We start from the raw sequence: 26,813 nt of genomic DNA on the forward strand, positions 1-26,813 counted from the left end.
TTGCAACTTGAGCATCGCTTCTGAGCTTCATCTAACCATTCTGAGCTTCACTGGCAGTCTTCAAGCAAAGGTTGGATACACACTTTTCTTGGATGCTTTAGGATGCTCTTGGCTGATCCTGCGTTGAGCAGGGGGCTGGACTAGATGGCCTGCATGGCCCCTTCCAACTCTATGATTCTATGATTCTATAATAACTTATTTCCCAGACCACAGCCCCCATTCCTCAAACCACAAATAAGGCTGTTGTCCTTGCATGACTGGATAGCTCAGGCAAACCTAATCCCACTGTAGTTCAGATGCTAGGCAGGTCTGGCCCTGGCTAGGATTTGGATGGGATTCCTTCAAGGATTTGAGTGGTAGTTCCTCCGAGGGACACTAGGGGGTCGTGACGACCTCTGAACATCTTTTGCCTGGCTGCCAGACAATCATTGACTCTCCTGGCTATAATACACTTGCCATACAATAAAAAATAATCATTGAATTTTCTTTTTGAAGAAAGTACAATAAAATATGGTACACTCATCCTTGGGGACCTGAGGTATCTGGTTAACCAAAAAATAAATAATAATAATAAACATGTGGGTTTAATTCAGTGGGGATCAGCTGTTCATCCTTCCACAGCAGAGGAGGAGCAGGTGGTGGTTCCTGTGGGCTCCTAGCAATGGGCACTGTCCGCTGTCCACAGTGTGGGTATTGCCCATGACCTGAATGCACAGCTGCCCCATGCTGGTGATCAGCTCTGCAGTGGGTGAAGATTTAAAGAGCCCAGGCATGTCCCAGCTCTTTAAATCTGTGCTTGGCACACAGCTGATTGGTGGCATGGGAGTAGGGACCCCTGACAGTGGGGTCCTGGTTTTTATAGTCAGCTTTTCACTACCCAAAGGTCACTTACAATCGCCTTCCCTTAGTCTCCCCACGACAGAGAGGGACCCTGTGAGGCAGGTGGGGCTGAGACAGCTCTGAGAGCTGTGACTGACCCAAGGTCACCCAGCCAGCTACATGCAGAAGAGTGGGGAATCAAACCCAATTCTTCAGATTAAAGGCCGCCACTTTGAACTACTACACTTACTGCGAGTTGGCAGCTCCAACGCTCTTGAAAACAGACAGCGCTCAGTTAACCACACATGGCAACTAACCAAATGGCAAAAAACCACACAGCCTTTACTGTATCTTTGAATAGCCTACAGGCAGACCTTGGAGTCTGCCAAGAATGGAAATACAATCAAGGGTGGGGCCCACAGAAAAGCTGTTTCATGTTCATTCGTAGTCCTTCCATCAAGTTTATTTCATTTTATTTTAATACCATTTAATACCACATTGGATGCCCTTTTGATACCATAGCCCCATACCCTTGGCCTTTTCCCAATGTTCTGCCCACCATCATTTCATCTCCGGGGAAAGCAAAAAGCGTCAGGTACGACCAATCACAACATCCCTGTTGTTGTGGAGGTGGAGCCTGAGTGCAGCCTTACCGGAGCCTGCTTGAGCATGACAGAAGGCTATATTTGGGCCTCCTTGTGAAGGCTGATTTAGAGATAAAGGGGAAGAAGAGCAAATTCATAACCAGCCCAGAGAGCCAGTATGGCTCTGTTCACAAAATATCTGCAATGATTTCTAGTGGTTGCTGTCTCTGCCCATTTCCTGGATTTTGGTTGTTTTCTTTAACTGGGAAAAACCAGAGATGGTGCCACTGTGGACTCCCTTTGGTAAAGAAGAACAAATTGATAGCCAGCCCAGACTGAAGGGTATTGCTCTGTTCACAAAGCAAGGCAGATCAGTTTGTAGTTTGTTGAGAGCAACAGGCCCCTCCCTACCTGGAGGTTGGTGACCCTAGCAGATCACTTATGGTTCTTTGAGATCTCCAGGCCTCACCTGGAGGCTGGCAACTCTAGCAGTGCAGTTATTACATTAATACACACCAGTAAATTGTAGATGGGGTGACACATTCATTCTGTCTATGTAGGAGGAAAGGGGAAGACCTAGTGATATCATTTTCTGTGATGTGGCAGTGGGTGTGGCCTGGTCACATCTGGTGGGAGTGTCTGAGCTATGTCAGTTCCAAAGGGTGTATTTGTGGGGGGGGGGTGTGTCGGTGAGGTGTGGCCAGCTAACATCACTTCTGGGGTGCCCTGAAGCCTTAAGAATATTTCAGGAGTACTGCCATGATCAAAAGGTTGAAAAAGGCTGCCGTAAAGGAATATCACCCCAAAATCGCTTGCTGATCACAACAGAACGAATATGACAACTAGGCCACATTTGTTTTTATTTTATTGTATTTTATTTATGCCCCACTTTTCTCATCAGGAACCCTAAGCAGCTTCCATCATTCTCATGTCCTTCATTGTATCTACACAACAACCCTGTGAGGTAGCTAAGCTGAGTCGTTGTGATTGGCCCAAGGTCATTTGGCACACTTCCAGCCGCAGAGTGGGGATTCGAAACAGGATCTCCCTGATCATAGTCCAACAATCTAACTGCAACACTACACATCTCTACATTAGAAAGCAGAAAACCCTAAGAAACAGAGCTATGCCAGATACTACAGCAGTGGTCCGCAACCTTTTTAAGGCTGCGGACCGGTGGCGGTGGGGAGGGCGATCGCCCGGCCGCACATGTCGCGCATGCGCAGACACGTATGCGCGTTTGTGGCACTCCCACGCATGTGTGAAACTCCCGCGCATGCGCAGCCCTGCTTCCCTCCCCCCCCACAAAAAGAAGCTTGCCGGGCCGCAAGCTAATTGGCCGCTTTTGTGGCCGATTTGCTTGCGGCCTGGGAAGTTTCTTACTGGGGGTGGGGGGGTGGGGAGAGGGAGCCGCGGCCCGGTGCCAGGCCCGGGCTACGGCCCGGTGGTTGGGGACCACCGTAGTACAGAACGCTTCATGCATATTTGTAATTTTCTTTTAGGAATAAGTGTGTAGAAAACAATTATTTGGTGGATAGGGAACACGAAACCTGAGGCTGATCCAGTCAATGAATGTATTACCCATGAAACAAAGAGGAAACATGCATTCCTTCTTTTACCCTTCTTTCCCTCAGCTCCAACTACCTCACAGGGTGTCTGTTGTGGGGAGAGGAAGGGATTTGAAATTCCTTTGGGTGGCGAAAAGCAGGGTAAAAAAACAACCTTTCGTATTATTTGTCCTCTTGCCTTGGTTATTAATTTCATTTCCTCATCTGAGTTATAATAATCATCTTTCTCGGTTATTTGTAACTTGTCAGTGTCAGTAAGTTATCTTTTTTTGTTATCTTTTGTTGTGAGAAACAGCCTTCCATTAGTCATCGGTGTGAGCCTGTGACTGGTAGATAATTCTTCACCTTTCCGTAGTCTTTGTTAAACTTTAGCTTGATTCTGCTAGTTTTGGTCTACGCTAATAACAAGGCACGGCATCATGGATGGGTATCTGGGGAATGAGCAAACACACATAAACACACATAAAGGAAATCCTGACAGAGGAAAAGCCCTCTAGACCAGTTGACATGTAAGAACATGGATCCTAACCTTATTCTACTACTCCACTGAGCAATATTTACTTATTTGGTAGTAGAGGAAAGTGCTGTCAAGTCACAGGCAACATATGGCAACCCATAAGGTTTCCAAGGCCAGAGGCATTCAGAGGTGGTTTGCGATTGCCTGCCTCTGCTTAGCAAGCCTTTTAGAGAGCCGGTGTGGTGTAGTGGTTAGGACCACGGACTCCTAATCTGGCAAGCTGGGTTTGATTTTGCACTCTTCCCCCACATGCAGCCAGCTGGGTGACCTTGGGCTCACCACGGCACTGATAAAGCTGTTCTGACTGAGCAGTGACATCAGGGCTCTCTCAGCCTCACCCACCTCACAGGGTGTCTGTTGTGGGGAGAGGAAAGGGAAGTGATTGTAAGCCATTTTGAGACTCCATCAGGTAGAGAAAAGCGGCATATAAGAACCAACTCTTGGAGTGGATGAAGGCTGATGAATTCAACCTTAATCTTGACGAAACAGAAATGCTATTGGTGGGCAGAAAATCTGACACAGGATTTCAGTTGTTGCCTGTTCTGGATGGGTCTGCTCTTTCCTTAAGGGAACAGAGACAAGACCGTAATTTGGGAGTGCTCTTGGACCTATTCATAGTGCTGGATAAATGGGTGGGATCTATGGCCGGGTGTGCCTTTTTGTCATTAACCCACTGTGACCTTTTTGGTCCTGCCCCGACCTGCTGGAATGAGCTCCCAGGTGAGCTGCGGGCCCTGCAGGAATTCTCAGCATTCCGCAGGGCCTGCAAAATGGAGCTCTTCCACCAGGTCTATGGTTGAGGCCGGGGTCGGTGTGGAAGATTGAGGGTGCCCCCCCTCCAGCGTTAAGCAACAACTTGAGTCATCTTAGCCCTCCTTCCTCCCCCCTCTAGAAGCAGGGTTGGGGTGGGGTAATATTCTGCCGTGTTTCTCACTTTTTTACTGTGATTGTAGTTTGAGTCTTTATGTCCTTTTAATGGGGGTGTGATGAAATGCCCCCTTGCTATTTCAAAAGGACAGTCCCCCCCCCCCCCGCTGGGCTGGGGGACAGAGAGGGGGAGGGGCTGCTTAGCCCATGTTCACCTTCCCTTTCACATGTTAATTGACCTGGCCAGGAAGGAGGTTCCTGGAGGGGAGGGGGGAGAGATTCTCCTCCCCAGAATTACTAGGTGAAGGGCTTCCTGTGGGTGGGAGCAGGAGAGTATATCTGATCCTGAGCACAGGAAGGAAGGGTCTTTAGCTGGCGGTCTTTGCCTGCTGATCATCAGGGAAGGAGCCTGCTCTTGGAAGAGGAGGTGAGCAGCCATCTTGGACATGTGAGCAAAGGTGCCTTTAAGCTAAGGTGCCTGTCCTGTATTTAACATCAGATAGGATATGTTTAGCAGAGGGACAGAAGGACTGCGTTCATTCGGTTTCTTTTGGTCTCTTTTGCTTAACTCTGTGCTGTGCTAAAGATCTGCTTTTTAAACCTTGTTCTTTTAATAAATCTTTTAAAATTTGGAAGTGGGCCATGGTTCTCTGATCCACGTAGAGCTCCCCCGCCTTGGAAACGCTAACGGAAGTGCAAAGAGAAAACGCAGAGGGGTGGACCCTTGCAGTATCTTATCCCTCACAGTACTTAAGAGCTGGAGCTGTGGGAGAACACAGAGGCGAGTCCTCACGTGTGTAAGTGCAGCTAGGGGTCCTGGCTCCCCCAGCTGCGGAACTGTACTTTATCCAGGTGGTGGTAGAGCATTGTACCACCCACCTGTGGTCGGCAACCGTCCACATCGGGGGTTAGCAAGGACAGAACTGGGCCTGCAAGGCAGAAGCAGGCCAGTTCCACTACAGAGTTTTTTAAATGGTTTTTCGGGGGACTTCAGTAACCCGCCACGAGCCGGCTCCGGGAGTGGCGGGGAATAAATATAAAATTAATATAATAATACCCAGCCACAGGACCTTCGTCTTTGATGGGTTGAGCTTCAGACAACTCTGCTCAAGCCATCCTGTCACTGCTTCCAGGCAGCCGGCTAATGCTTCTGGGAGAGAGTCAGGGCGGTCATCCATCAGGAGGAAGAGCTGGGAGTCATCAGCATATTGATGGCAACCCAGCCCGAACCTCCACACCAGTTGGGCAAGAGGGCGCATGATGAATAAAATTGGAGAGAGGACTGCTCCTTGTGGGACTCCACAAGTTGGTGGGTTGATGATCTCTCTTCCTATTGCTGCCCTCTGTCCGCGACCCCGGAGGAAGGAGATCAGCCATTGGAGGGCTGCCCCGGCATCGGCGAGACAGCGAGCTAGAAGCTCATGCTTGATCGCTGCTGGAGATCTAGTAATATCAGCAGTGCTGACTGGCCTTGGTCCAGCTAGCGACAGAGGTCATCCGTCAGGGTGACTAGCGCTGTCTCTACCCCATGGCCAGGCCGGAAACCTGACTAAGATGAGCCCAGGACTGAAGCTTCTTCCAGGAATGCCGATATCTGATCCACGGCAGCCCTTTCCACCATTTTCCCCAGAAATGCTGAGTGTGAGACAGGTTGATAGTTGTCGGGCTCTCACGGGTCTAGAGATGGCTTTTTCAATAGTGGGCATACCACTGCCTCTTTTAGTCCCGCTGGAAATTCTCCCGTAGTGAGAAAAAATTTAAAACTAAAAGTAGTCAGTGGGAGAAGTAACCTAATATTTGATAAATATTTCTCAAGTGAAGGGGTAAGGGACTCAGGCGCCATTGGGCCTTGGTTGCCTGTGAAAGATATTGGCAGGTTAAACAGAGACTGAAGATATCCCAGAGGGTTGGGATCCAGAGGTCATTTACTGGAGGTCAGTGGAAGTAATCTATGGTGGACGGCGAGAAATGATGTGTTGTTCTTAATATATAAATTATATTTCTATTACAATCTCATATTTCCCTGTGAAATGCTTTGAGTCCCCAATGGGGCGAAATTGGCATAGAAATACATAATGTCATAGGATTGCCAGCTCCTGAAGGATGGAGCCTGGGAAGGGCAAGGTTTTTGGTGGCGCCAGGGTAGTGTAAAATGCCATACTACCTACCCTTTGAATTGCCATTTTCTCTGGGAGAACTGATCTCTTTAGCCTGGTGACAATTATAGGAAATTGTCAGGCCCCTCCTGGAGGTTGGTAACCCTAAGAGTTAAAGGGGTGTCTTGGAAACAGACTGGAAAACCCAAGGCAGAGGCATACAAGCTAAAGGGAAAGAGCTGGCAGGATGGAGACCACTGGCCCAATGGGGAGCCAAAGAGCTGCCATGACAGAAGGCTCAGAAAGGTGGGGCAGGATATCCTCCCCTTGGAAGCTGTGGGCGTGGCCTCGCAAGTGGGCGGGGCCTTGGGGGACCGTCGGTGGGCGTGGCCTGGCGAGTCCCTCGGTGGGCGTGGCCAGCAGCCGCAAAGGGGGCGTTGCCCAGGTAAAGCCACCGGGCGAGGGGCGGGGCTCCCCCGAGGGGGGCAGTTGGGGCAGTTCTCGCCTTGCCGGAAGCGGATGTGGCCTAGTATTTCCGGCGCTCCGCAGGCGGGCGGCCATGTTACAGCAGCTGGGACGGTGCAGTGGCTTTGGCTGGTTCCCGCGGCGGCCGGTAGGTAGCGGGCCGGCGCCGACTCCTGGCGGGGGTGCCGCAGCTGGGACTCGAGCTCGTGCCTGGGCGGCTCCCCGCCCGCCTCCCTTCCCTTCCTGGCACCGCCGCCGCCGCCACCGCCTTCTTCTTCGCCCGCATCGGGGGATGCTGCCCCGCCCTTCCCTCGGGGTCCCGAGGCTCCCCGCTCCAGAGCCCCTGCGGGGCCACCAGCCACACGACACGCCCAGCCCTGCCTCGGTGGCGTCCCCCCTCCGGAGCACGCCCACCCGCTCGCTCGCTCGCTCCCGGGCGCGCCCCTCGTGCCTGGGCTCCCCCTGCCTCGGCTTCCCCCTGGTTTTTTTGGGGGGGGGGCACTCAACCTGCGCCCCCCCCCCACCTTCCGACACCCTCCACTGTGTCCCGGGCCAGCCAGTGCTTGCCGGTCCCGTTCTTGCCTCCTCGTGGCGGGCGCTGAGTGCCAGGTGAACAGGTAGCCCAGTGGCACCTTGACGACTTCGCAGGAGTGCTTTCCAGCCAGAAGCGCCCTGGGTTTCTTGGCCGGGTGGCTTCGTGCCCCTCCCGAAGTCTTCTGTCCCCCCCCGCTCTAGAGAAGGTGGCGACTGTCTTCTCTGCTCTTACCCCAGCCTAGGTGCTTGGATGTGTACGTTGGGTTACAAGCCAGACAACTTAATGTGTTTCAGTGTGTGTTTGTTTTTTTTGTTGGCAACTCTTTGGGTTTTGTAGGAGGCGAGGAAGGTAATACTTCAAAAGTAGCTTGGAGGTGCCTGGGACAGTTCTTTCTGGCTGTTCTTGATCATTTTGGTTAAAACCTTGCCTGACACAAGCTTGGTTTGTGTCCCCAAACACTCCCTGATAATAAGCATCTCAACAGGTGCTCACGTTCCTAGCTTTGTGGGAAACAGTCAAGAATGTGATGATGTGTCACCTGGAGGTTTTAAACGTGCTCTTCAAGACCTAATTTATTTCCTTTAAGATCCATTAAAAACTTAAGCATAAGATGCCTGCAGGCAAAAGAACTAAATGTATCGTTGCAAACCCAAATTCATAAACTGCCTTCTGACATTATTGTGGAATGCTAATGTATCTCTTTCAAGGCATTTACAAATGTTATTTAAGGTTGTGTGTATGTCCTGCTTCCAATTAAAGGGCACCGCTGGCAAAACTCTGCAGAAGTGTGTGCCCCAATGTTACTGGTACCGCTCCTTGGTAGCGGTTAGTGACTTGTTTGTTTTGTTTGGTGTTCTGTCCTTTCCTGTTTTAATTTGCTGTTTTAGGTATATGCATTACTTTGAAAACGATTTTAATGCCTTTTTAACTGTTTGCTGCCTTGAGGGCTCTAACTGGGCAGGAAGGCAGGATACAGATGTTTTAAATAAAATAATAATGTTATTAGCTATTCACCATTCTTAGGCAGTTTACAAAACCCTCCCCAATAATATTATAAAAACTGTAACAGAATCATGTAGACACTGTATGTGATATATCTATTATTTATGTGTCCATGAACAACTGCAGTGCGATGCATTTTTTACTTAAGTCTCAATTGAAATGTCACTAAGTGAGCAAGCTTTGGCGTTACCTAGGATTTTTCATCAGTTTTGGATGTTCAGTATGAAAAAAGGATAAGGGAAGGGACAAATGTTTCAGGACATTATGGGGAAAAACTAAGCTTTCTGTTTCTTATATAGTTGGCATTGCAGATAATTAGATTAGATGGTGTTTAGTGACATAAAACTATTCCAAATTCATCCAAGCTACTTGGATGTTGTTGTTGTTAGGTGCGAAGTCGTGTCCAACCCATCGCGACCCCATGGACAACGATCCTCCAGGCCTTCTTGTCCTCTACCATTCCTCGGAGTCCACTTAAGTTTGCACCTATTGCTTCAGTGACTCCATCCAGCCACCTCATTTTCTGTCATCCCCTTCTTCTTTTGCCCTCGATCTCTCCCAGCATGAGGCTCTTCTCCAGGGAGTCCTTCCTTCTCATGAGGTGGCCAAAGTATTTGAGTTTCATCTTCAGGATCTGGCCTTCTAAGGAGCAGTCGGGGCTGATCTCCTCTAGGACTGACTGGTTTGTTCATCCTTGAAGTGCTAAAAAGATCACTTTTCTTTTCCAAATATATAAAAAAGCTTCTAATCAAGTTAAGTCTGCAACACCTCCTGTAATCCATTTTAAGACAGGTTTAAACTTCACACGTGGCCCTGAAACATCTTTGTTTCTTCTTTCATTCCCCCCCCTTTTGTTGTTGTTGTTGTTGTTGTTGTGATGAACATCCAGCCTAAGAGATTCTCTGGAGAATGCAAAGGCTTGTACACTATTTTGTTTCATTTTGTTCAGTCCAAATAGAAAGTTACTATACTGCTGTTGTAACTTGACCTCTAGGGAAACCTGTCTGTGACATTGATGCAATCAACAAAAACCGTAGTAGTGGAAGTAAATTAATTCCGTCGCAAGTTAATGTTATCTTTTATTTAAGTGAGGACTGTCTCAGGCCAGGATATTTCTTTCTCTGTCTCCTTCCCTGGACTTACTTGGCCTTGGCCAGACCTTTCTTCCAAGGCCAGACCTTTGTTATTATGGTGTGGAGTGCAGTCCTCATTTATACAAGGCTGTGAAGGCTATTGTGTTGTAGACTTAAAAATTGTGAACCTGTTTTCCCCTATTGCATAAGTTCATCCCTTTGGGCTATGCATCATGGTTAACCACTGTTCTGCCTCTGATTTTTGATCATTGACCACTTGTGCAATCCAGGAATGTCTTGGGCAGTTGAACATGCTGCTGGTTTTGATTGGTTTGATTGGTGTGGCAAGTTCCAGTATTTGCACCTGCCTTTAGAAATGAGTTGACCTCACTAATCCAGAATGAGCGCTATTGAGGAGTGTTTTATTTGTGAAGGACTTGTCTGTTTCTTTGGGTTCTCCGCCTCAAAGTATTAATGCAGTGACTTGAGGGATGAGGCCATTGATTTCATTCTGTGGGCCTTTAAAATTATTGAAATGTTTTATGTTCTTACTATCCATCCTTTCAACAGCCATCTGAAGTAATTACCATTTTTCAAATTGGGACCTGAAGCAGATTATGCCTTGTCCAGCTGGTTCTTGGCCTTGCAGATTTTATTTCAGGCTTTTGAGCCTAGTCAAGTTACTGAGGGCTCCTCTCTGGGGAATTAACAGTTATGATGATTTACAGCTTATAAAGAGAGATAAGGGATGAGATGGAGCTAGGCACTGGCACATGTGAGATATGGGGCCTGGGAGCTTCAAGATCAGTGACCCAGAGGGAGTTTTGTACTCACATTCCATCTCATTAGTGCCAGGAGCATCAGGCGTCGGTGAGTTGCTTGATTTTGAGTGTGCATCAGCTGCAGAGGTATGTAGTCACATGTCTTATCAATGCATCTGATTGACTGAAGAGAACCAGGCCAGTTGTGGGCAGTCTTGCATTCTAGTTTAGACTCTTTTTGGCCTTTCTTCGTTCCAGCTCTGTTTGGAATGTAGGTTGGGCTTTGTGCTGCTAGAATACCTGCTCCTTGGATTTTGGACTTTGGAGTTCTATATGGATTCTGCACCTTCAGTCAGACCAGGTAACATCTGGATATGAGGACTAAAGCCAGAATACGTATTTTAGGATAGCTACTAAGTTTTGTTATTTTCATCCCTTTGCATTACTTTTATACTTTTGCACATGTCTTTTAATAAAAATTAATTATATTCCTGTGGTTTTATTTGGGAGACTTCACCCTGTGTATGCGTGTGTTAAGTGCCGCCGCCCTGCTTTGAACTTACAGTGACTCCATGAATTAATAACCTCCCAAATGTACTATTGTTAACAGCTTTACTTAAGTCTTGCAAGCAGAAGGCCATGGCTTCCTTTATTGAGTCAGTCCATCTCATGTTGGATCTTCCTGTTTTCCTGCTGCCTTTAAATTTTCTTAGTATTATTGCCTTTTCCATCAACTCTTGCCTTTTCATAATGTGACCAAAGTACAATATTCTTGGTTTAGTTGTTTTAGTTTCCAGAGAGTCCGCGTTTGATCTGGACCCCTCTTATTTTTCTTTTTGGCAGTCCATGATATCTTGTAACAGTCTCCTCCAACACCACATTTCAAATGGATCAACTTTCTTCCTGTCAGCTTTCATTATTGTCCAGCTTTCACACCCATATATACTAATGGGGAAAATTATGGCATGACTTATCTTGGATCACTAGTGACACATCCATACATTTGAAGAATATCATCTAGCTCTTTCATGGCTGCCTTTCCCAGTTCCGTTCTCCTGATTTCTTGGTTGCAGTCTCCCTTAAATTTGTTGATATAATCAAGGAATAGAAAATCTCTACCGTTTTCAAATTCTTCATTATCATCCTTAAAACTGTATTTCCCTAGTTGTCATTACTTTTATCTTCTTGATGTTCAGTTGTCACCCTGGTTTGCACTTTCTCTTTTAACCATCAGGAGTCATTTCAGGTCTTCACTATTTTCTGCCAGAAATGTAGTATCATCTGCATATTCCTTCCACCAATTTTCACTTGGATTTGGATTTATATACCGCTGTTCCCAATTGGGCTCACGGTGGTTTACAGACAATTTGTGGAACTCAGGTTGCAAGTGTCCTGCTTTGCATTGTTGAATTCCTGACTAACATCTGGTAGGGCTGTAGACTTGATTCCTCAGCTGAGGATTAGTTTAGAGGGATTGATGTTGGCTTGTTACCCTGGGCAGTGAGGATTCACTTCCCAATATTGTGCATTTTGTTCTTGACCTTCACCCAAAGCCTTCTTATTTTATTTCTATGCCACTCTTCCCTGAGAGCTCAGAGTGGCTTACAAAATTAACAATTATTTAAATATTAAATCATTGTTATTATTGAGCTATCATAAAACCCTAAATACCATCTTCCGTGGAATAAAGTGCTGAGATGGAAATTACTATATGGCATCCAGATGTCGTTGTCTACATAGGAAGATCAGTTGTTGCTTGTGTTTCTGTAGACCTAGTGGAACAGTTCTGACTTACAGACCCTGTGGAACTGCTTTAGATCCCTCAGGGCCCTGGCTCTGGTTGAGGCCGGTTTTACTTCTCTGGGACTGGGGATCTTAAGCACAGTTTGCATGTTCAAGCGTAAGTTCCTCTTAGGGGCACAGAGGAGGAGTTGGTCCCACAAGTATGAAGGTCCCAGACCATTTAGGATCTTAGGTCAATACCAGTACCTTGAACTTGATTCTGTTCTCAATCTGGAGCCAGTGCAACTGGGACAGCATTTGTCAAATGTCCTCTTTTCACTTGGTTCATGTAAGACAGCCTTTCTCAACCTTTTTACCGTTGAGAAACCCTAGAAGTGGTATGATGATACAGAATATGGCGGGAAGCATAGCTGTGTACATGCCCACCCAAGGTCCCTCCCCTTCCCATGCCTATTATTGGCCATTTAATAAAAATTAATAATTTCCACCTTTTGGCGAAACCCTTCTTAGGCCGTCAAGAAATCTCAGGGTTTCACAAAACCCTGGTTGAGAGAACTTCTGTAAGGAGTTCTCCATTGCATTCTGTAAGGCCATTGCATTCTGGACCAGTTGAAGTTTCTGGATCAGATATAAGGGTCGCCTGTATAGAGCAAATTGCACTAGTCTAATCTGGAGGTAACCATTGCATGGATCACAATGGCTAGGTCAGGTGTCAACAGGTAAAGCACAAGTTGCCTCACCTGGTGAAAATGGTAGAAAACCTAGTGGGCAGCATTCATGACCTGGGCCTCTGTTGATAATGAAGAATCCAGAATCATCCCTAGGCTCCTGAAAGTATCCGAAGTTGTTTACAGGGTCCCATCAAGGGCCGGGAGTTGAAGTACCTCACCTGGTAACATCGATCCAGCTATAGAACCTCTGCCTTAACTGGATTCAGTCAACTGTCCTTGAGATAATATGTCATCTTGTGAGTGAAAGGAACTTTGAGATGTCTTGTCTAAAGACACACTGCAAGATTATTGAAGAAGTGATTGGGCTGCGATCTTCTACCCAAGACAAAGATGACTGAGATTCATACGTACTGGATAATGGTGTAGGAACAAGTTGGTAGATTGTACTGCAGGTCTTCATACTGCAGGTGGAATGCTGTCCTGTGTTCTTAATACCTTACACACAGAGAGAACCAACATAGCAATCAAAGAGTAAGAAAGGATTGGCACTTTCTCCATGTGCTAGTTTGCTGTTTACATGGATTTACTTATGATGGAGTGTTCAGTGCTCAAGCCCCCCATTTGCAGTCTGAAATAAAGTAGTGTATTCTATCACTTCCATTCTCTGGCACGTGTAAGCCAAGCATATAGTTGTGTTTGAAAGCAGCCCTTGTATTTTGAGATGGTGATAGGCCAAAGCTGCCTGTGTATGAAAATTTCATCTTCTTTGGATGATTTGTTGTTGTTAGGTGCAAAGTCGTGTCCGACCCATCACGACCCCATGGACAATGATCTTCCAGGCCTTCCTGTCCTCTACCATTCCCCGGAGTCCATTTAAGCTCACACCGACTGCTTCAGTGACTCCATCCAGCCACCTCATTCTCTATCATTCTTTGGATGATAGTGTGGTCCAGTTCCTCAGATGCATGCTTTTGTCTCTGTGTTATGATAGGGACTGGACAACTATTTCCCATTCTGTGGTACCTAGACAGCCAAATGAATATTACAAACTGGTTGCTGTTTCATAGATCAGAGTGATATGTAGCCTTTAAGATGTAGGGTTTCTCAGACAGATACCATAGACATCATTGGTAAGCTTGTGAAAGATGCTTGTTCTTTTCATTCTTTTTGTTGTTGGATTAGGACAGGGTTTCATAATGGCCATGAAATTACCGTATTTGCTGGCGTATAAGACAACTGGGCGTATAAGACGACCCCCCAACATTTCCACTCAAAATATAGAGTTTGTTACATTACATTACAGTACTATGGGCTACTATGGGCAGCTATGTCTATCCCAACCCGGCGTATAGGATGACCCCCCCCCCCACTTGGAGGCATGTTTTTCAGGGGGGGAAAGTAGTCTTATACGCCAGCAAATACTGTAATTTTTAATATGTTTATAATTTGTTAAATGTTTATCAGGTGATATGACCATCTATGGTCATGTCGACCCAGCCAAATGGCCAGTGGTGGGCCTGGAGGGGGTGGGAAGGGTAGGGGCCCTAGTGGGCATGTATACAGCAGTGCTTTCTAACCATATTCTGCAGAATCTCACCACTTCTGTGGTTTCTCAAAGCCTGAAGAATGTTTCAGGTAAATAATAATAGTAAAAAGGTTGAGAAATTCTGGGTTAGGATCCGGGAGATCCAAGTTCAGATCCCTGCTGTGCTGTGGAAGCGTGTTGGGTGGCCTTGCTTTCACCCTTACCTACCTCACATGGTTATTGTGAGGATAAGTGGGGTGAGGAGAATGGTGTAAGCTTCTTTGGGGCTAACTATGGAGCAAGGTGGGATCTAAATGAAAAAACGGCTTTCCTTACCTGAACCTGGTGATCGTCTAGTTGTCCTGTGCAAGCACACATGGGTTCTGCATAGGAAGATTTTTCACTAGCTTAGAGACAGCTAGGGGCAGCTCCTCCAATCAGTGCTCAGCAGCCGTTTCCTGCCTAATGGTCACATGGCCAGGGAGGAGTCAGCCCCTCAGTTCTTTACTTGCCTGCCAGAAATGAGCCACACAGAAAAAAACACACTTTATAATAAATCAGTATAAAAATGTTTAATACCACCAGCAAATAACACCTAATTCTACTCACAGTGGGGAGGAGGGAGAGATGTGTACCTGCACAGGACAACTAGAGGAACACCAGTTACAGGTAAGGAAACCTGTTTTTTGTCGTCATTGTCCTGTGCAGTCCCACATGGGAGACCGCAAAGCTGCACCCACCAAGGTGGTAGGGTGAGGTGAGCACTAATTAAACAGTGAGTGCAAAACAGTGAGTGCCCACAGCAGCCTCCCTTCTACGATCAACGTCCATTGCATAATGTTTAACAAAAGTATCTGTGGATGGCCAGATGGCAGCCCTGCAAACCTCCTGCAAGGGAATGCCTCTTTGAAAAGCAGTAGAGGCAGCCTGGGCTTGAGTAGAGTGTGCCTTTAACACCACCAGACATCTGACAGCTGCTACATCGTATGGTGCTCTAATAGCAGAGACCATCCATCTGGAGGTAGTCTGTGAAGAAATGGGTTTGCCAATCTTGGAACCTGAGTACCCGACAAATAATGTCGGAAGGGCTCAGTCCTCTTTAAATAAAATAAAAGAGCTCTTTTAACATCCAAGGTGTGGAGTGCCTTTTCTGCAGGAGACGATGGAGTGGGGAAAAAACACCAGTAGGTTACGATCCCATGAAAGGTGAAACCTGGAAATCACCTTGGGAACAGAACGCAAGCTAGGGTGTAAAACAGTTCTAGTCAGAAAAAAATCAAAATGGGGAAATCAGCCCACCTGGCCAAAGCTATGACTTTCAAGAACGCTGTCTTATAAGAGAGAGAAGCCAAAGAACACGTGTCCAAGGGCTTCAAAGGTGACGCATTCATTGTATAAGAACCAATGTTAGGGACCACTGGGGAATAACAGGAGGTACCGGAAAGTAAATACTATTTAAACCCTTCAAAAATTATTGGATGTCCAATGGGAAAACAGATTTTCCCTCCACTGGGAGATGGTAAGCCGAAATAATGGCCAGGTGAATCTTAATTGAGGTGTTGGCAAGACCTGATTTTTTAAAGGCAAATAAGTAGTCAAACACATGTGCCAAAGATGCATTAAATGGGTCAAGACCCTGTGAAAGTGCCCACTGGGAGAATGCTGACCATTTATTGGAATAAGAAGCCTTAGTACAGTGGTTCTCAACCTGGGGGTCGGGAGCCCTTTGGTGGTCAAACGACCCTTTCACAGGGGTTGCGGCAGGGCAAGCAGCTTGGCCAGGGGGGCACTCCCACTGTTGCCGCTCCTCCTGCAGGCACCCGCGCTCAGCTGCCAGCCGCCCCAGCATTGCCTCCAGCACAGCGCAGTCTCCCGCCAGGTGCTCCAGGTGGCAGTGCAGCTTGGTGGGACAAGAGGCAGAACTGAACTGAGAAACCCCAGAGAAAAAAACAATTTCTATACAATCATGAACTATGGATCTTCACGCCATTGGTCAGTTTTGGTTTAATTTCTGTGAGGATCTGTATTAAAGGGTCGCGGCATTAGGAAGGTTGAGAACCACTGCCCTAGTAGAAGGCTTCTTTGCATTCAATAGAACTTGTTCGCACCTGGTCAGAGAAAGGGGCTGTGGCAGAAGCCTCCAGCAAGTAAGCTTCAGAGTTTCGATGCTGGGACCCTGGGCTCCCTGCCACAGTAGAAGATCGTGTTCTAAGGGAAGGTGAAGAAACATGTCCTCTGCTCTGTGAAAAACTGCATGGAACCAAGGTTAGTGAGGCCAAAAAGGTGTCACTAGGATACAATGGGCATTGTCCTGGGACAGTCTTTGCAACAACCTGGGGTGGAAGTGGAGGGAAGGCGTAAAGGAGTCTCGTTGACCATGAGTCCGGAAAAGCATCCCCTAGGGACATAGAATCTATTCATGCCCTTGTGCAAAACCTGGGTGCTTTTGAATTGAACTTTGTGGCAGACAGGTCCACCTCTGGAAGGCCCCAAAGAGTAAAAATATTTGACACATATTTCACATTGAGTGCCATTCATAAATTGGATCTCCTATCCTGCTCTCAAAAGGTCTGAAGTGACCTTTTGAGATCCCACAGTGTCAATCGCCTTGAGTTCCACCGCATTGGTGATTGCCAATTGCCAAATCAGGACAGCTTCATGGCACAAAGGAGCAGAAGTCGTGCCATCCTGTTTGCTTATATAAAACATTGCAGTGGTATTGTCCATCTGGATCAAGATTCACTTGCCACCGAGATGATCTGCAGAAAAATTAAGGGCTAAACGAATGGCTCTTAATTCTAGCAGATTAATATGGCAACATAGGTCTTGAGGGGCCCTGTACAGAAAGATGGTCACAATGAGCTCCCCAACCAGTAAGGGAAGCATCAGATGTCAAAATTATGTAATGGGGAGGGAGACCAAATGGCAACCCTTCAACAGATTTGATTCATTTTCCTACCAGGATAGATGACGTCTATGATGAATGAAAAACAGGGCTAAACTTATGTAAAAACCACGTTTGTAGAGGTTGCATCCACAAGCAGGCATAAGGCACATGGCTGTAGTAGAGACCATAAACCTTAACACCTTCTGTAAAGGGCAGACTGAAATCTTTGCGATGCAAAACGTCTGATGAAGAATCCAATCAAAGTGGCCTTCTCTGCCAGCAACGAAACAGTTGCTGACACAGAGTCAAAATGAGCACCTGTAAAGGGAATAACCTGTGTTGGAATTAGGTTAGACTTCTTCCAGTTTACTGTCAAGCCCAGACTGGTAGAAACCTGCAGTGCAAGGGTAACTCAGGCCTTAAGATCGTCTTCTGACCAGGCTGTAAACAGACAGTCATCTAAATAAGGAAACAGAGCAACCGTGGGCTCGAAGATGAGCTACAAGAAGAAGGAGAAGGAGAAGGAGAAGGAGAAGGAGAAGAAGAGAAGGAGAAGAAGAGAAGGAGGAGAAGAAGGAGGAGAAGAAGGAGGAGAAGAAGAAGAAGAAGAAGAAGAAGAGTTGGTTCTTATATGCCACTTTTCCCTACCCGAAGGAGGCTCAAAGCGGCTTACAGTCGCCTTCCCATTCCTCTCCAGTGGCCATAACTTCGTAAACACTCAAGGAGTAGTTGCTAAACCAAATAGGAGAAGGTTGTATTCATATAACTTTCCCCGAAAAACGAAATCTAAGGTATTTATGGAAGGTGGGATGGCAATATGGAAATACATATCCTGGAGGTCCAGGACTGTGAACCAGTCCCCCTGTCTCATCAACTGAGAAATTGGCTGTAGAGTAATCATCTTGAATTTATGAACATCAAGAAAAAACATTGAGATCTCTAGGGCCTAAGGAGGTGGAGGTGGAAGGCAATCTCGACTATGATGTCAGCAAGGCAACGTCGCTGAAGTTGGAACCAACCAGTGATGACTCTCTGGAGAACCAGGCTCCAGGTAGTCATGGTTGCCAAAGTCACAGACAATCACCAACCCTGATGGAGAATGGGATCTTGGTGATGGTGTCCTTGGAACCACGCGCACCTGAGGTGCATGCGCAGGAGCTGATGCCGGAACTGATGGCCAAACCAATGTAGCATCCTTAATGGTACACAACTTCTTTGACTTGTGCTCCTAAATAGGGGGCGATTCCAATGAAGAACGTTGCTATGTCAGTTCCAGAGACAGAGACTGTAACGGTTTTGACACCGAAAAGTTCATAGCTTCAGCCAACATCGATGGCCGCACAACAGATGGAGCTGAAACAGACAGCTTTCTGCCGGAGAGGTGCTTTTAACCTCGTGGCGCACTCCGAATGGGCCTTGGGCATAAAAGCTTGACACACTGAACAGGTCCTGACTTATGGGATTCCCCCAAACACAATAGATATACGGTGTGGTCGTCTGTCCTTGATTTTTTCGTAGCACAAGTAGCACTTTTTGAATAAAGACATGATGTCACAGAAGATTTCCCTAAGAGAAAAATTGGAACACTAGTTAGTAAGTCCTCTTGAAGCGGTGGCAAAGAGAGAATTGAGGGAATGGGGGGCTGGCTTCTCCCTGGCCTTATGAACATTAGGTGGGACACCGCTGCTGAGCACTGATTGGAGGAGCCGCCCCTAGCTATCTCTAGCTAGTTAAAAATCTTCCAGTGGCTGGCCTGCGCAGAACCCATGTGGGATTGCACAGGACAATGATGACGAATTAATGTTTTGGTGTTGGTTTTAATGTCTCTAAAGAACAGATTTTAATTTTTATGTTTTAATTTGTTAGCCACCTTGATGGCCCTATGAAGGCAGAAGATCAGAATAAAATTCTTGTTAATAATAAATGAATTAAATCATAGCAATATATATAAAGATAATGGAGCAACTTGCCTTGGGCAGTTACTAATTTACTACTAATTTATCCTTTCCTTTTTCTGTACTCTTATGATTCTTGTCCCATTGTCTGGGGAAATGTGCATGCACAGGAAAGCTCACACCTTGAATAAAGTTTTGTTGCTCTTAAAGGTGCCATTGGACTCAAATTTTGTTGTTTGGAGGAATGGCAGAGTATATTATATGTATAAATTTTAAAAACTTGACAGAAGAGGCTTAGACTTCAGCATTTGTAGCATAGCAACAGATAACCCAGGCTTCTATATGTGATTAAAGCACATTTTTGCCCTAGTATTATAGGGTAGGGGCCAGGGCTCAGTATGATGGGCAAAATTAACACCATTTGCAAATTCAGGGCTTGGCTGGTGACTTATGCATACATAGCACATTGCTATTGTATTCTGCTTAAGCAATCAGATGTCAGCAAATGTGCAAAACAGGATGTGGCAAAGTAGGCAAGATGTCTCCAAACATAGCTCATTAGGCAGAGCAGCTATTTGGGGAAAAGGGAAGTGAGGTCACAAGAATAACAGGACATGCGTGTATAAGAAAAAAAAGGTATGCTTCAGCATATCATAATCATCCTCCAACATATAAGGCAATGTGTGCTCAAGTTAACCAGCATGCCCTGTGATCTGATGGATCTTTCCAGCAACTACTGACGAAAAGGGACTGCCTTCTTTCTATTGGTGGAATATCCCTCACTCACGGCCGATTGTAGCTCTTGCTCAGGTTTCTACGCATGCCCCTTCCCTTCAGGTCTGCTGTGAAGGAAGCCTGTCTGTGTCATGCTGAGTGACAGCCTAAGCGATACAGGATTGTCTATGGGCCACTTACAATCCTGATGTAGCTAGTCTCACAGCTGGAGGGAAGACACAGCCAAGTCATATGTGTCTCTTCTCTTACTGTCCTCATTGCCACACCCTTGGCCTCTTCCCTCGCATCTCTTTCAACACACCCTCCTCCTTTCACGAAGCTGCATCATGAGATCCTCCTTCAGAGTCTTGCACACGTTTTCTTGCCAAAAGAGAACTATCACCCCCCACCTTTTCTGTGGGGTGAAGTGACAAAATGAGGAGGAGGCAAGAAGCAGTTCTTCATCAAGGGGGGAATTAATGACTGGGAAGGAGGGGCCAGGCTCGGGTTCATCTGTTGAGGATACATACTGGGTGGCGTGGGGAGACCAGGACCTCAAGCTTGTGACTCCAGACTCCAGAGATGGCCAGACCAGGATTGCCAACAGGAGATTTGGGAGTGCATTCTCAAAAAGGTACAATGTCCCAGAGTTCACCCCCCGCCCCAAAAAGAAGCCATTTTCTCCAGGCGAACTGATCACTGTTGCCTAGAGATGAGCTGAAGTTCTGAGGGATTTCCCAAGTCCCATCTGGAGGCTGCCATTCCTAAATGTCAGTGGGATACAGTTCCACAGAGTCCCCTCTCTGAAGTAGCCATTTTTACCTAGGGAGCTGATCTGTATAGTGTGGAGATGAACTGTAATTGCAGATCTTCAGACCCCACCTGGAGACTGACTACCTTTGGTTGGAAATATTCCTTGAGGTGGGGCCTCAAAACAGTGCACTCTCAGAATCCACCTTCCAAGGCAGCCATTTTGCCTGAGGAGTTGATCTTTAGTCTGGAGATGAACAGTGATGGCAAAGGTAAGGCTGAGGTAAAGGTGGAGTGGCATATGTATGTCCTGCCTAGCCAGTGGGCTCTGGGCAGCCCTTTCCAGCAACAGTTTCCTAGAGCCCATTGTATTCTTTTACATGACAGGCGTTATTGCTAGTGTACCTATATATAGGCATAAAAGAAGACAAAGTTCTATACCATAACAGGTATCTTCATTCTGGTGAGCGGAACTGCCTCAGCAGAACATATTGGCAAAATACACTGGTCCAAGGCCGTGAAGGGCTTTGTGTAAGTGATAACCAGTACTTGGGGAGCTAATGGGTAACCAATGTAGTAACTGCAGAATATATTATTATTATTATTATTATTATTATTATTATTATTATTATTATTATCAATGTATTATTTATTTATTAATTACCTGCCTCCCCCCCAGGTGTAATATGCATACTCCATTAAGCTCCTGATAGTAATTGAGCTACAGTGTTTCCTACCAGCTGGAATTTCCCAATAGTCTTCAAGGGGTGACTTATGTAGAGTACATTACAGTAGTCTAACCATGAGGTATATAGGTGCCTAGTGGCACCTTAAAGACTAAGGATGCTTACTTCAGCATAAGTGGTCAAGGGTCATAGTTCATTTTTTCTGATGCCATGTAGAGGAATTAGATTTTACATATTTCTGTAAGTGAAATCAGAGAAGGGATGTAATGTAACCTCATCTCCAGACCTAGAAACTAGCAACTTCATACTATATACATTTCTTTTGGATTTGAAATTGTTTGTTTCCTAGTTGTCAGTGAGGGCAATGCATGGACACAGTGCCACATGGCATTCACCTGACCTATTATGAGTGGGTTGATGGAAACAATGAAGAAACAGGCTTATTTCAATGGTGTGTGTTGCTTTGTTGTTTCTTTGTTTTCCTTTTATCCAGTTTTCTCAGTATTATGGGAATAAAGTTACTAGAGAGCTGAGGTCTGAGTTAGCAAGTTTCTTGTTTGTTTCAGATTTATAACACAGGACAAAAGGCCTTTTAACTCTCTTTGAAAGGAACAGAACCTGAGCCCTGGTGATGGAAAGTGCCATCGAGTTGCAGCTGGCTTAATGACAATCTTATAGGATTTTCAAGAGATGTTCGGAGATTATTTGCTTCTGGGTGGCAGCCTTCGACTTGCTGGTGGTCTCCCATCCAAATACTAACCAGGGCTGATCCTGCTTAGCTTCTGAGATCTGACAAGATTTGACCTTCCAACCCCCCCTATCTTCAGAATACCAGATGTCCTTAAGGAACTCTCTGCCTAACCAGCAAACTGCCGAACCCTTCTGCCAAAATCCAACCTCACTCAATTCTGTCAGTTGACAAGTGGTTGAACTTCAAACTCCTTGTTTTCTTTCCCTTTTCAGCATTCCAGTCCATGGTTTGAAACTTGATTGGCTCATTGAGGGCAGTACTTGCAACTACCTGTCATACCTGTCCTTCTCTAGGATGTTGTTTGGGTGCGACTTCTCACCAGAGGAGCATAAACAAAGCATAAGTTCAGTTTACCATCACTTATCATCTATGATGTATTAATACTTTTATATTAATCTGTTAAAACCATTTTCATTTATAAATACAGTTACATTTTCATAAATACAGTTACGTCCGTCCACTTCTGTTCATTATCTCTTTTTTTAGAGAGTCAGGAGTTAACAGCTCATGTGCAACTACATTTTCATGACCTTTTAAATGCATTAGGTTAAAACCAAAACTTGGAGCATTAGATTTCACTTCAATTTTTCATTGTTCCCTTTCAAATTGCTAAACCAGCATAGAGAGGAAGGGGTTAGTGTGGATGGTAAATTTGCTTCTCCACAGAAATGGTTTTAATTTATTTAAGGATCATCCTATGCCAACATGCCTTACAATCAGCCGATAAATTATCTTTCTTAGCAGGAAAAATATTGAGTTCAATTGTCCCTCTCGCCCAGCCTTTCTCAACCAGGGTTTTCTGAAACCCTGGGGTTTCTTGAGAGCCTTGGAAGGGTTTCCAGAATGGGGGGAGGGAGGGGTTAATTAATTTAAATGTATTTTTTAGATTTCTTAAACATTTATCTGGTGATATGACCAATTATGGTCAGATCGACCCACCCCTCCCAAAACAGCCAGTGGTGGGCCTAGAGGGAGTGGGGAAAGGCCCTGGGTGAGCATGTCCACATCTATGCTTCCCAACCATATTTTGCATGATCACACTACTTCTGTGGTTTCTCAATGCCTAAATAATGCTTCAGGGGTTTCTCAATGGTAAAAATGTTGAGAAAGGCTGCTCTGGCCTCCCCAAACTCAGATCTGCTCCAAGTCAAATGTTAAAATCATCTGCAGTTAGAGTGAAAAGAGTTTTCAGTGTCAGAGACAATTAACAGGCTCTGAGGATATTAGAGTTTCAAAGCCATGGAATGCTTTTGGGCATTTATCTTTCCAGTTTTCCTGATTGGGCATACCTTTTTTTGGTCAGTTCAGTTACTGGAACAGCTGTATTACTATAGCCTTCTACAAACCTTCACAAATATGCTATCAGTTTTATGAGTAATATTATTATTATATTTATATACTGCCTTCCCTTGTGGCTTGGGTCAGTTTACATAGAACATAGGGATACATATAGTATAATTCAATAACTCAAATAAATACAATAATAATAGTGATTTCTATACCAATTCAATTACTTTTTCATGTAACAATTCCAATACTAACTATGACAACGTGAACCTTTTAACGATGGTCCCGTAGGTTGGTCAATTCGGGTTCCATTCACGGAGAAGGAGTTTTTGGAGGTTCACTCAACCTCAACCAAATTCCTGGTGAAAGAGCTCCATTTTGCAGGCCCTGCAGAACTGCGATAGCTCAGGCAGTTCTTGGTATGCACCAGTTCATCATTACTTCAGTCTTTGGGTTATCTGGTTGGATGATCCTGCTGTCAACAATATAACCCAAATATTTGATTTGCTTTATTATTCCCTGGCATTTCTTTGGTTTGACCCAAACCCTATCAGTGCATTGCAACAGTTTCTCAACCTGTGTTGCATTTTTTCCCCAAGTTCTGTGAAACATGCCTACATCTTCAATATATGTCAACTCAGACTGGTCAATTCCCATCAACTGTTTGCTGATTAGTCCTTGGAGATCAAAGGGTATAACATTAAACATAAACCCTACTCTTGTAATAAATACAGGTTTATCCTCTTTCTCCAGCATGAGCATTTGCCAGTAATCTTTGACCAGATCAGAGATTGTCATAAACTTAGCAGTCTCCAATACCTCCACTCTGGACATTTGTACCTTTGTAAAGTAATAATACCATTGTGATACAATTTCCCCAACTTTCCAGCATCCATTCAGTGTATGTTAAGAGTTTGTCCCTGTTATGGTAAGGCTTGAACATGTTGGAATGTTAGCTTTTCCTCACCTAGCTCTTGGGGTTGATCTCTGCCTTGTACATTATGTCAGATAAACTAGTAATGATCTGGAAATGTCCTTCCCATCATGTCTGGAACTCATGTCCTTTCTTTGGACTCAGGACCAAAGCCATGTCTCCCAAAACATGGATGGCCTTCCTTGTCTTAATGTCTTACCAGAATTTCTGTTTATTTTGAGTAAATTGCTGTTTCCAAGGTTTCCCTCTGGATATTTTGCAACTATTGCACAAACTCCACAGTATTCACCAGGTTGTCTTGCATTGTCTCTTCCCAGTCTAGTGGCCCTCAAATTCTTTTGTCATACAGCAGCTCAAAAGGACTAAAACCTGTATATTCTTCAAACACTTCTCTATAAGTAGAGAGAAGAGGTCGTAGGTGTTTACATCCAAGTTTCTTGTATGCACACTGATTTAGGACCTCAACATGTGGTTTAAGGTAGAATGAAATCTTTCCAGTAAGCCATTGGCTCCCAGATGGCATGCTGTCATGGTTAAATTCTTCAAGCCATACATATTCTTTACATTAGGAGCGCCATAACGCAATACATGGCAACTTCAGCTGGGCATCCTATATGATAAAATGTATGGATCAGCACCTCTAATACAAAATTTTCTTCAATGTTGTCAAGGGTAATGCCCTTTGCTTACCTCATAAATATCTTCTGATGTTCGTCAACATCAGAAGATATTTATTCCATCTTTTTGTTGCCTATAGGGGAGCATAGGAGGTAAAGGTCATTTCCCTTCGTCCCTGTGCTTCCCGAGGATTGGCAGACATGACACAGCTCACAAAAAAAATCTTTTACATGGCATCCAGTGTATCTCTGTTTTTTGTCATACCATGGTGTCTTGCAAAAGGGTGTCCATGGGTTAATTGAAGCAGTTACTTTCTGTTTGGAGAGGGTATCATTAACTGTTCTCTCCCTGTATCTTTACCGGGCACTGCCTGTACAATCTGTTTTGTAATAAAGCAAACAGGTAGTTGTGGATTAGCTTCTTGAACTTCTCCTTGTGCTTATTGGAGCCTCAGCATTTCATCTGCTTCCTACTCTTACAGACTCACTTTGTAATAAGCTTGCCTGCTCTGGCAGTTTTTCTTGGCTGGGCAACTGTATCCCGTCTGCTGAAGAACTAGGTCTAGAGCTGTTGTCCTTCTTCCCAGTGAAAATTGTCTGCCTCTGCTTTACCCTGGCATCAAGTGACAAACATGCTGGATTTTTTCATACCCATTGGCCAGAATGTCCTGACAGATTCCTACCTCAGACTGTCCTTTTCATCCTTTATAAGAAATAGCAATAGGTAGAATCAGTTCTGGCTTTACCATGGTGCTTTCTACTCCTAAGTCCCTGAGAGTAATTACGTCTTGTCCACTTAAATTCATGTTTTCCAGAAAATCTCCATAGGCACTTTCTGGCCTTATACAGAAACTACTGTGGTAGGTTTGTTCTGGGGTATGTCTAGTTCTGGTTTTGAGGTTTCTGAGGTAACTTTACCTCAGTTCTGAACAAAACGCGTTTTTATGCCCTGGTTTTCCACAGGGAAAGCACACTTTCTTCTATTCACATTCCCCAATGCATTTCCTCAGTGTTGGGTTTCTGAGGGGTGAAGTTTTTCACCCCTTTTTACTTGTTGGTGGGTTTTTTTTTTTTTTTTTTTTTTTTTTTTTGCTCCTTAGCTGCCCATTTTCAGCCTCTATATTGTCCATAATTTCCGCTGCAGTAGTTATAGAGGCAGGCTTTTAATCTTTAATTATCCAAATACATTGTTTTGGCATCAATTTATAAAATGGTTCCAAGCCCCTGGGTGCCTCCAGATTTGCTTGAGTTTTTATTTGGCTCCTTTCTAGCCATCTATTAAGCTTAACTAATTTACTGGCAGCTTCACTATAAAATTATCTGGGCAATATATGTAAACCTCTGAAATCTCTTCTGTACCGCTGAGACTCTGTAATACCTCTCCACCCTTTGTTAATATGAAGACTCCCTAAGGCTAATTTCTGAGTAAAGTTCATTTAACCCAGAGCGCTTGTAGGATTTGAGGGAAAGCATCCCCTAATCATCAGGCACAGCAATATCCTTACGCACTGTTTCAAACAAATGAAGAAGCTTCATATATGATTCCTTTTTGGATACCTTGAAAATTCTTTGTCAACCTGAGGTAAATCTTCTGGTATTTTCTGTTCTGCTTCAGACCTGAGCCTTACTTTTAAAGCGTGAAGCTCAATTTCTTCCTTTTTTCCCCTTTTAAGTCCAGTATTGCCTCCCTTTCCAGCTTGGTGTAGTGGTTAGGAGTGCGGACTTCTAATCTGGCGAGCCGGGTTTGATTCCCTGCACCAACTCCGTATGCAGCCAGCTGGGTGACCTTGGGCTCGCTCCAGCACTGAAAGCTGCTCTGACCAGGTAGTAATCTCAGGGCTCTCTCAGCCTCACCTCCCTCACAGGGTGTCTGTTGTGGGGAGAGGAAAGGGAAGGTGAATGTCAGCTGCTTTGAGACTCCTTTGCTAGAGAAAATCGGCATATAAGAACCAACTCTTCTTCTTCAGTAATCTCAGGGCTCTCTCAGCCTCACCTCCCTCACAGGGTGTCTGTTGTGGGGAGAGGAAAGGGAAGGCGACTGTAAGCCACTTTGAGACTCCTTCGGG

The 26,813-nt window shown here is 45.3% G+C and overlaps 1 protein-coding gene across 4 annotated transcripts in view; it reads left to right on the forward strand.

Moving 5' to 3' along the window:
- Positions 1-4,707: 4,707 nt before the first annotated feature.
- The window catches only part of CCDC71 (coiled-coil domain containing 71), a 30,973-nt gene continuing 8,867 nt past the window's right edge, over positions 4,708-26,813 (forward strand). The window contains exon 1 of one of the 4 annotated variants that reach the window (XM_077324891.1): positions 4,708-4,782. The gene's annotated coding sequence lies outside the window, so the exon portion shown is untranslated. The other 3 variants (XM_077324892.1, XM_077324890.1, XM_077324894.1) reach the window with 3 other exon arrangements.

The sequence above is a fragment of the Paroedura picta genome, chromosome 3 (assembly GCF_049243985.1).
Source record: "Paroedura picta isolate Pp20150507F chromosome 3, Ppicta_v3.0, whole genome shotgun sequence".
NCBI lineage: Eukaryota > Metazoa > Chordata > Lepidosauria > Squamata > Gekkonidae > Paroedura > Paroedura picta.